At 43.7% G+C, this 10000-nt stretch overlaps 1 non-coding gene across 1 annotated transcript; it reads left to right on the top strand.

Annotated features, from left to right (window-relative positions):
* Nucleotides 1–3267: 3267 nt before the first annotated feature.
* Trnaa-cgc lies at nt 3268–3339 on the top strand. The gene has a single exon. It is a non-coding gene; the product is annotated as a tRNA-Ala (tRNA).
* Nucleotides 3340–10000: the final 6661 nt, after the last annotated feature.

The following is a 10000-nucleotide window of genomic DNA, read 5'->3' as shown; positions in this document are numbered from 1 at the left end:
GCGGCCTGCGCCGCAGCTACCCCGGCGAGGCACTGTGAGGGCAGCTCCCTTTTTCCGCTGTCTCTTCGACTGATCATGTCTTTGCTTCTATCCTGGCCGACATCAATATCCAGCCTCCTCCCCAACCAAGGTACCTCGGCCCTTCTGCGGGCCTGTCAGGGTTTCTGGTTTGGGCCGATGGCCACGCGGGTGACTACAGGTTCCCCTCTCCCCACACGGCGATGTTCTTAATCTTCATCCCTTTTTCCAGATCTAAAGCCACCGTTGCATCAAGGCGCCGTCCTCATTCCCAACCGCTGGCCCCTTCGGGTAGCCCACAGCCACAACATTGCACCTACTGCCTCCATCAACAAGAGGGAGCGACCAGCACCAGCATTTCCGCTGACAGTACCAGCCCGTTCAACGCCAGTATTCACAACACTGCGCGCCCTCGGAGCCCCGGTGAGCTTCCTACACAGCCCCGAAGGCAGCAGGCCTCGCCACTTCAACAGAAGCCCAAAGGCTTCTGAGGGTCCCCGGGCTAGGTGTCTCCCGGGCTGGCACCTCGCGTGGAAGACGCATGGATGGGCTGCCAGGGTCATCTGCCAAGGCCTCAAGGGTGTCTCCCTCCTGTTAGCCTCTGTCCCCCTTCTTGTCTGATTATGTTTTTTGGCACCAGTCCGACGGGCAGTCTTGCTTCCTCTTCAGCCAGTCTGATCCCTTGCTTCTCTCCTATAGTCACTTGTCGTTCCCCTGCTTCCTCCACGGTATCGCCGTCGATGGTGCCCAACATCAAAGAGGTCATCGAGAGAGGAGTGGTGGAGAGAGCGTCAGGGCAGATCTTCCTGTTTCGTCTCTTTACCGTGCCAAAGAAAGACCCGGGGAAAACGAGGCTGATTTTGGACCTGAGCGCTCTAAACAAGTTCTTGAAACCAATTTGGTTCAAGATGGTGTCGGTGACGCAGATCCGATCAGCATTCCGGAAGAGAGATTGGTTAGCGTCACTGGACCTCCAGGACGCATGTTGGCATGTTACAATATGGCGGCCGTTCACTGCGTGCAGAAGCAAGGAACGGACCGTTCGGATTCACTCCTGTCCATTTCAGATGACATCATCGCTGAGGCAGCACGCAGGTCCCTGTTCCTCTCGGCGAGGTATGTCCCCAGTTAGGAAAACAACTGGGCGGACGCCCTCTCCAGGTTCTGAGGCACGTCAGTGGAGAGGCAGTTGCGCCAACAGGTGTTCCACTTGCTCACTCTCCGCTACAGCACCCCAGGAATCGACCTGTTTGCCTCACCAGACACAACTCAACTGCCCCTCTACCCCATGTACAACCAGAGGACGCTCGCTTGGGGACAAGACACCTTCACCGATTATTGGAACCACTGGGAGTACGTATACATTTTTCTGCCTCCCGTGACTCTAGTCTTCCTGGAGGTGATGAGGGCCCTCAGGTCCTTCAGGGGTTGGGTCCTCCTGATAGCACTTTACTGGCCGGCCCAACCGTGGTTTGGGGAGCTGGAGAGGAGGTGTCCTTCCCCCCTAGTTCTAGGCTTGGCGTACCTAGCGAGCAACCTGGCTGCACCACTCCAAGCATCACTACAACTTCACTCTTACTTACGGAGGCACACTCTGAAAGCCATTTCTGCCAACACGGTTCTGGACTTCCTTGCCTGGTTGGTGGACGTGACCAACAGGGACCCTTCGACGGTCTCGGTCCACTATACGGCACTCGTCTATCCCCTTCGCTTTGGTATGGGCATCACAGTCCCACAGAGAGCATTATCTCTCCTGACGAGAGGTATCAGCGCCACGAGGGAACCGAGCAGCTAGCCAGTCCTCACCTGGTCCTTACATCATATCTTGCAGTACCTGGCTTTCGAGGGAGTCACTATGGGGGAAGATCAACTCCTTCAGCGTATTGCGTTTCTCCTCGCCTTGGCCACAGGTCACAGGGCCTCCCAACTGTTGGCGGTCACCCACCATCCATCCTTTTCAAAACTGGAGGAAGACTGCTCTACCCTGACTCTCTCTCCATCCCTCGCATTCCTTGCCAAAAATGAACAACAACATGATTGGGCCCCTGAGAATCCCGTCTTTCCTGGAAGGGGTCCTCCCACACCCACTGTGTCCGGTCCGTGCTTTCAAGGACTATGTAGAATACACGGAAGGGGTTTCTGAGGACCACCTCTTCTACAACTCGAAGACCCAGAATTTCTTGCTCCCGAGGTCCCTGGCACGTCTTCTGCCCCAGGTGATTGAGAACACCGACCCAGGCCATGCCCCTCACGCCCACAACATCAGGGGCCTCGCAGCCTCGTTAGCATTCCTCTTCACCCACTCGGTGTAGTGGGTGCAGGACCTCGGGGGTTAGGCATCAGCCGCTTCTTTCAGGAAACAGTATCTCCTTACCACTAAGTCGCTCCTGCTTCCTGCATAGCTATAGGAACAGCTTCTTCTCCCTCACCTCAGGAAACAAGAGGTGGAAGGCGAGACGGGCAAACGGAGGGGTAGGAAAGGGCCCAAAAACCGTCATTGACGCTTTGTCCTTTGTAATACAGAAACTTATGGTTATTACGTAAAGCTTATTTGGCTCCTTAATCGGATGTTTTTCTCTCCCACCTGACTATTCTCTCCTTACAAAGTCTCCCGTTGGCAGCTGAAAACGGAACCCTATACTGACCCAGCTTCGTCCTCTCCTCCCACCATCCTCTTCGCACACATAGCAATTTGTACAGGTCTCATATAGCCGATAAATTCTCTTTGTCACGGCTCTGGCCGGTTAAATTATTCTTATCAGCCTCTTTCTCATCGCCGAAATGTTGCATCTCTTTCTATCTTTTATCGCTATTTTCATGTTAACTGTTCTACTGATCTTGCTAACTGCTTGCCTCTCCTCCTCCTGCGGCCTCGCTGCACAAGGCTTTCTTTTTCCTCTCATCCCTATTCTGTCCAACTCTCTAAAACAAGAAGTACTCTCAATCATTCATACCTTTCTCTGGTAAACTCTGGAACTCCTTGCCTTTTTCTGTATTTCCATCTTCCTACGACTTGACTTCTTTTAAGAGTGAGGTTTAAAGACATTTGTCCCTGTCTTTTGGCTAATTTTTTACTAATCTTTTAGGCAGCTTGCATTCAAGTAGGCCTTTCTTTTTAATGTTTTGTTGCCCTTGGCTAATTTCTCTCTTGCATGAAAAAAAGGTGTAACTTTTCCTAGCATCATTACTTTCTTCACCTCATAAGCAAACCAGTAATACTTTATTATGTTTAGTACAGATATTCCATGTGGGGGTGTAACTCAGAGGTAGAGTGCTCGCTTCGCATGTGAGAAGTCCCGGGTTCAATCCCCGGCACCTCCAAAGGAAAATTTTGCTGTATCTCTCAATCTCTCATGCAGGACTGACTCATAAGTATGCAAGGAATGTAATGTGGCTCTAGTCTATATGTATATATGTACAGTATGTGTCCACTACTATACTACCATCTATCTATTCTTGTTAGCGTAGTGTAGTATACAACACATGGCCCCGGGAGTACGACAGTACGACTACTAAAGCATGCCGAACTCCCGGCATGTGAGGCTCCCGTCCGCTCCAAACCCGTTGTAACAGCTGTCTCTCATCTGGCCTCTCTGTCTCACACGATTTTACCACTTCACATGACAATATGTACACACATGTATAAACCTTCATATATTAGTGTCATGCAATTATTATTGTGGTGTTGTCTAATCTGAAGTCTTCGTAATTTGAGAAAATGGACAAATTGCTTCAGCCAGAGCTTTTCCCTCCAAAGGATCAGATAAGAAGTGAATGACTCCAGGTGCATAGCAGTAATCGTTATCATGTATTAGATAGAGTAACCTACAAACAATGACACAGCACAGACTTAAGTACCGAAGCTTAACATATTTTTTTGTGGGGACCAAGGTTAGTTAAGAGGGAATAAAATTTGACTATAGCCCCGTGATAATGGACCCAGAGTATTGAAGTCTTCGTAACTCGTGTGGCCTTCTTAAGTTTTCTCTTACTGCCAAAATGCAAAAAACTTACTCTCATTCTATGATTTAGATTAATCTAAAATACCTTCCAAATCCTCGTATGCTGAAAAAGAGGAAAGAAGAAGAAGAAGAAGAAGAAGAAGAAGAAGAAGAAGAAGAAGAAGAAGAAGAAGAAGAAGAAGAAGAAGAAGAAGAAGAAGAAGAAGAAGAAGAAGAAGAAGAAGAAGAAGAAGAAGAAGAAGAAGAAGAAGAAGAAGAAGAAGAAGAAGAAGAAGAAGAAGAAGAAGAAGAAGAAGAAGAAGAAGAAGAAGAAGAAGAAGAAGAAGAAGAAGAAGAAGAAGAAGAAGAAGAAGAAGAAGAAGAAGAAGAAGAAGAAGAAGAAGAAGAAGAAGAAGAAGAAGAAGAAGAAGAAGAAGAAGAAGAAGAAGAAGAAGAAGAAGAAGAAGAAGAAGAAGAAGAAGAAGAAGAAGAAGAAGAAGAAGAAGAAGAAGAAGAAGAAGAAGAAGAAGAAGAAGAAGAAGAAGAAGAAGAAGAAGAAGAAGAAGAAGAAGAAGAAGAAGAAGAAGAAGAAGAAGAAGAAGAAGAAGAAGAAGAAGAAGAAGAAGAAGAAGAAGAAGAAGAAGAAGAAGAAGAAGAAGAAGAAGAAGAAGAAGAAGAGAAGAAGAAGAAGAAGAAGAAGAAGAAGAAGAAGAAGAAGAAGAAGAAGAAGAAGAAGAAGAAGAAGAAGAAGAAGAAGAAGAAGAAGAAGAAGAAGAAGAAGAAGAAGAAGAAGAAGAAGAAGAAGAAGAAGAAGAAGAAGAAGAAGAAGAAGAAGAAGAAGAAGAAGAAGAAGAAGAAGAAGAAGAAGAAGAAGAAGAAGAAGAAGAAGAAGAAGAAGAAGAAGAAGAAGAAGAAGAAGAAGAAGAAGAAGAAGAAGAAGAAGAAGAAGAAGAAGAAGAAGAAGAAGAAGAAGAAGAAGAAGAAGAAGAAGAAGAAGAAGAAGAAGAAGAAGAAGAAGAAGAAGAAGAAGAAGAAGAAGAAGAAGAAGAAGAAGAAGAAGAAGAAGAAGAAGAAGAAGAAGAAGAAGAAGAAGAAGAAGAAGAAGAAGAAGAAGAAGAAGAAGAAGAAGAAGAAGAAGAAGAAGAAGAAGAAGAAGAAGAAGAAGAAGAAGAAGAAGAAGAAGAAGAAGAAGAAGAAGAAGAAGAAGAAGAAGAAGAAGAAGAAGAAGAAGAAGAAGAAGAAGAAGAAGAAGAAGAAGAAGAAGAAGAAGAAGAAGAAGAAGAAGAAGAAGAAGAAGAAGAAGAAGAAGAAGAAGAAGAAGAAGAAGAAGAAGAAGAAGAAGAAGAAGAAGAAGAAGAAGAAGAAGAAGAAGAAGAAGAAGAAGAAGAAGAAGAAGAAGAAGAAGAAGAAGAAGAAGAAGAAGAAGAAGAAGAAGAAGAAGAAGAAGAAGAAGAAGAAGAAGAAGAAGAAGAAGAAGAAGAAGAAGAAGAAGAAGAAGAAGAAGAAGAAGAAGAAGAAGAAGAAGAAGAAGAAGAAGAAGAAGAAGAAGAAGAAGAAGAAGAAGAAGAAAAGAAGAAGAAAAGAAGAAGAAGAAGAAGAAGAAGAAGAAGAAGATGAGAAGGAGGAACGTGACGATGATAATAATGATGAAGAAAGAGGAAACAACAGAGAGAGAGAGAGAGAGAGAGAGAGAGAGAGAGAGAGAGAGAGAGAGAGAGAGAGAGAGAGAGAAAGAAAGATAGAAAGAAAAAGAGAACCATCAGAAGGATGGGGTTACATGTAGAGAGATATTTTTTGCCATTCTATATCCTTTTCGTTACCGTGGACAATAAACTCGAAAAGACGAAAAAAATATTAGTGTATTTCTTCCCTAAAAAGAAAAAAAGAAAAAAAGACCTATGGTAGAGAATAAATGACGAATCAAAATCGATGTACTATCTTAATAAATAAATCTATAGATGAAATTTATTAGGAAACGTGTAAAAAAATCTATGGGAAAAATAAGCCGGTGAACGAATTAACAGAACGGTTGAAACATGTGGAGGAACAAACTAGGGTGGAAATCTATATGTAGGAATGTTTAAAGACGTCTATGGAAGCTTGTGGAAGAATAAACTTAAAGAAAAATTAAGAAATCTTTGGGAAAATAAACCTAGGTAAAGAATAGGAGACGGGAAATGTTTACTCATAGTGTGTGTGTGTAAGAAGACAATACGAGTGTACAAAACTTAATGAGAAAAATTTGATATAAAGAATGTGAGAACGGTTTGTAAGCACACATGGGAGACTGGAGGTTCAATGCAACTCTCTCTCTCTCTCTCTCTCTCTCTCTCTCTCTCTCTCTCTCTCTCTCTCTCTCCTGGCTTCAGAGCTTAGAAAAAAAGAATTCTCTAATTAAAATAGAAGTAGATCCACGACCATTGTACAGTGAGAGGCGAGACGGTGGCGGGACAACGAATTTTCATCCCTAATCATTGTTATTCATTTCCATTCATCGGCATTCACCGGTTCACCCTTACTGGGCTAGAACAAGGGCGGCGGGCGGGGGGTGGCTGGGGGAAAAAATAAAAGTCTGCCAGTGAGCCATTGTAAGGCGAAAAGAACAGCAGCGGTGAACATTAGTAGGCTGGGAAGGTGTGTGTGTGTGTGTGTGTGTGTGTGTGTGTGTGTGTGTGTGTGTGTGTGTTCAGCACCTTGCCCCATAATGATGGTTGCAGTCTCTCCGTATGGTGTTGGAAGGCTACTCAGGAAAAAAATAAGAAAATAAAAATGAAAAAAAAAACAATAAAATGAACGAAAAATTATAATGGCTATGTATAAGTAAATCAAAAAGTTTCTCTCTGAAAATGTAACAGTTATAAGTCGATTGGGAAAATGTGCAATTACATTATGCCAAATCATTTTAAATCACTTTTCTCTCACGCAATAATGCTCTACTGTTTGTACCAGTTTTCGCCGTATAGCTTCACCAGCTATTTTCCTGCCCTTATCACTGGTGGCAAGATTCTTATCTACATTTTATCTGCCTATGCGGGAAAGAGTATGGTAGTCAAGGGCTCCTATCGATCAGTAGTCAGAACCCAAAAGAAAACAATAGAATAAAAACAAATTAATTGAGAAATAGACAAACAAATGAATGAACTAATACGTAAATAAATAAATAAATAGACGAATAAATAGAAAAATTTTTGAAGGACAGAAAGTAAAACAGTGATGAACAGCCACTAAGTCACGGGTTTGGGCGAGAAACTTTAGAAGATTATCACAGTGCGAGGACCGGTGATTCAAGATCCACGTCTCGATTTGTTCCTTGGGACGAGACAGACAGAGATGGGGAACTTGACCGTGACAGAGAACGTGATGGGATTGAGCTCATAGTTCATCATTAAAATATAGTTCTTTCTTAAACAACACCGATAGATAAATAGATAGATTAATTGATTGATTGATTGAAGGAGAGAGAGAGAGAGAGAGAGAGAGAGAGAGAGAGAGAGAGAGAGAGAGAGAGATATTATAACTTTTTGATGTAGCCTGATGGTATTGTATTTGCACATTTCGAGCATTCTCTCTCTCTCTCTCTCTCTCTCTCTCTCTCTCTCTCAGTACCGTACCTTTACCTCACCTGCAGGACAATAAAAACTCGATCTCCCGCTTTTCCTTCTCCATCTCCGCCGCGCCAAGCTTGCCGCACCAGCCTCCCTGCGACCGCTGGTCCACGGGGGATTTTAAACGACTCTCGGACAGATGGTGATCTCTTGACAATCATGTCTGAGCCTCGCGTCTGCTGTTCAGTGCCTGGGTGGTAATGTGCAACTGAGATGAGATTAAATACTATAATCTCCGTTTTGAATTATATGTATTTCGTGGAGTTTTCGTTTAATTTTGAAGCAGGTATCTCATTGTTTATTTATCTTACCAATTTATTTTTGTTTGCAAATTTCATGTCCTTTTTAATATTGACAAGCTTAGATTATCATACTCTAAATCTCAGTGGAAAATATGGCCGTACTTTTGTCTATTTTCTTTATTTTCGTTAGCATGCTTATCACTCATGAAATAAACGGTATTTCTTCAGCTTATACATTTTCGTTCCTATATATTTACCGAATATTTGTTTTGGCTTGTGTTATAACTTAAAGCGCCACCACTTAGTTACTGACTCCCTTGGCAATACATAATTACAGGTGAGGCCCGTGAACCATGAGGTGAGACCCCTGAATCATCCCTTCTACTTTATCGAGGACGTTGGGAGGGAGAGGTAGCGGTGAATGCAAGTGTAAGTGCAAATCCAGGTATTGTCCAGTGGTACTGTTTTGTGACAGCGACTCGATGCAACCTTTTGGAGATTGTATAAATACCTATACCTGGCCGACCATTACCTTGCTCCCACGGTCCTACCCATTACCTTATTGGGTCCTTCCGGTCACATCTACGGAGCCTTAGTGATGTTACACCTTTTTTCCTCCCTTAGAACTAATCTTACGCCTCAGTAATCATTGACCATTTTATCTAACTCGTCAGCAACCCTTCTTTCCCTCCCTTCGCTCCTTCTTCCGTCCTGCAGTGCTTCTACCCCCCTTCCTTCTCTCTCTCTCTCTCTCTCTCTCTCTCTCTCTCTCTCTCTCTCTCTCTCTCTCTCTCTCTCTCTCTCTCTCTCTCTCTCTCCATTATTCACTGGTCGCAATTCCTAACCATTTCCATTTTTGCCGTTTGCTTGAGCACATCGTCTTCCCCCTCGACCCACCCCTTGCCTTCCATACACATGCATCTGGTCCTCTTTGCATTGCTTGCCCTTTCTTTTTTGTTCCTCTCTCTGACCACCGTGCATGCCTCCGCCTCCCTGTCTGCCTCCAGGGATACCGGCCTGCACCATAGCTCTCCATGTGTGTTATCAGTCTTGCCATACTGTATTCTCCTACCCCGACAATAGTTTCCTTAAAGTTGCCACGTACAGATCCATTACTTATCTCTATATGTGTATCATTTCCATTCACTCTTCTCCCTCCGTTTATACTATGGTGCGTATTTGCATCTGTCAAGCACAAATCAGAGGTTGAGAATGATCAGTCGTCAGATGGGTCGGTCCAGTCTCCGAATCTATTCATTTCTACAAAAACAAGTTCCACTTTGGGTCTAGTATTGATGCCAGTAACTTCAAGCACACACACACACACACACACACACACACACACACACACACACACACACACACACCATTCAGTTTGTCGTTCCCTCCCTCGGACTTGCTCACTCCTTTTTCGTCAATATCAATAAGTCCATCTGCCGGAGTAAGAGTTCCAACAGTTTTCTTTAGTAAAGGAAGGCAAGGCAAGACTAAAAGCATCCTAAGACCCAGCTGGGTGACGTGAGGCGGAGGGAGACTGTTGCTGGGGTGGCTTTAAGTAAATCTTTCATTCGTTCAAGATGATCTTCAAGCGATGAATATCATGTAAGTAAGCGAAACATGTTAGCACATGTCTAGTTTACTTAAATAACAAATAGCACTTGTGTCGAATGACAATCCCAGCATTGTGTTTGGGCCAGTGGGGGCGAACATAATAGTATGAAGGAGTCAGGAATTTCGCTTTATAAGGAAAAGGATTAGTAATATAAAAATTTTATATTGAACGAACACGTACGCTACATAATGACTAAATTGTATACATGAAATATTTAATCTTCACTTCACTTTTTTATAAGTTTTATATGATTCTCATTTAGCATGTGACTAATTCCCTCCTACAGTATAGCCTTCCTCCCTCTTCTCGCCTGTGTTTTTGCCGCGGCATGAAATTGGCCTCTTCACTTTGCAATTATGCTTTTTAAAGCTATGGATTGTACCTAGGGGAAAGGGAAAGGGGCATGGAAGGAACAGGTAAAAGTGGGCTGGGAGTCCTTCAAACAAGAGAGAAAGAAAGGGAGCTAGGGATCGAAGAGAAGAGAGGACCTGAGGAAGGGTAAGAGAAGTATGACGGAAGGAAGAAAAGATGCGAGTGAGGTAGACTGAAAGCAAGTGTAGGAGGCGAACTGAAAAGAAAAGA

This window comes from Portunus trituberculatus, chromosome 50 (assembly GCF_017591435.1).
Source record: "Portunus trituberculatus isolate SZX2019 chromosome 50, ASM1759143v1, whole genome shotgun sequence".
NCBI lineage: Eukaryota > Metazoa > Arthropoda > Malacostraca > Decapoda > Portunidae > Portunus > Portunus trituberculatus.
This window is presented reverse-complemented; position numbering and strand designations above follow the sequence as displayed.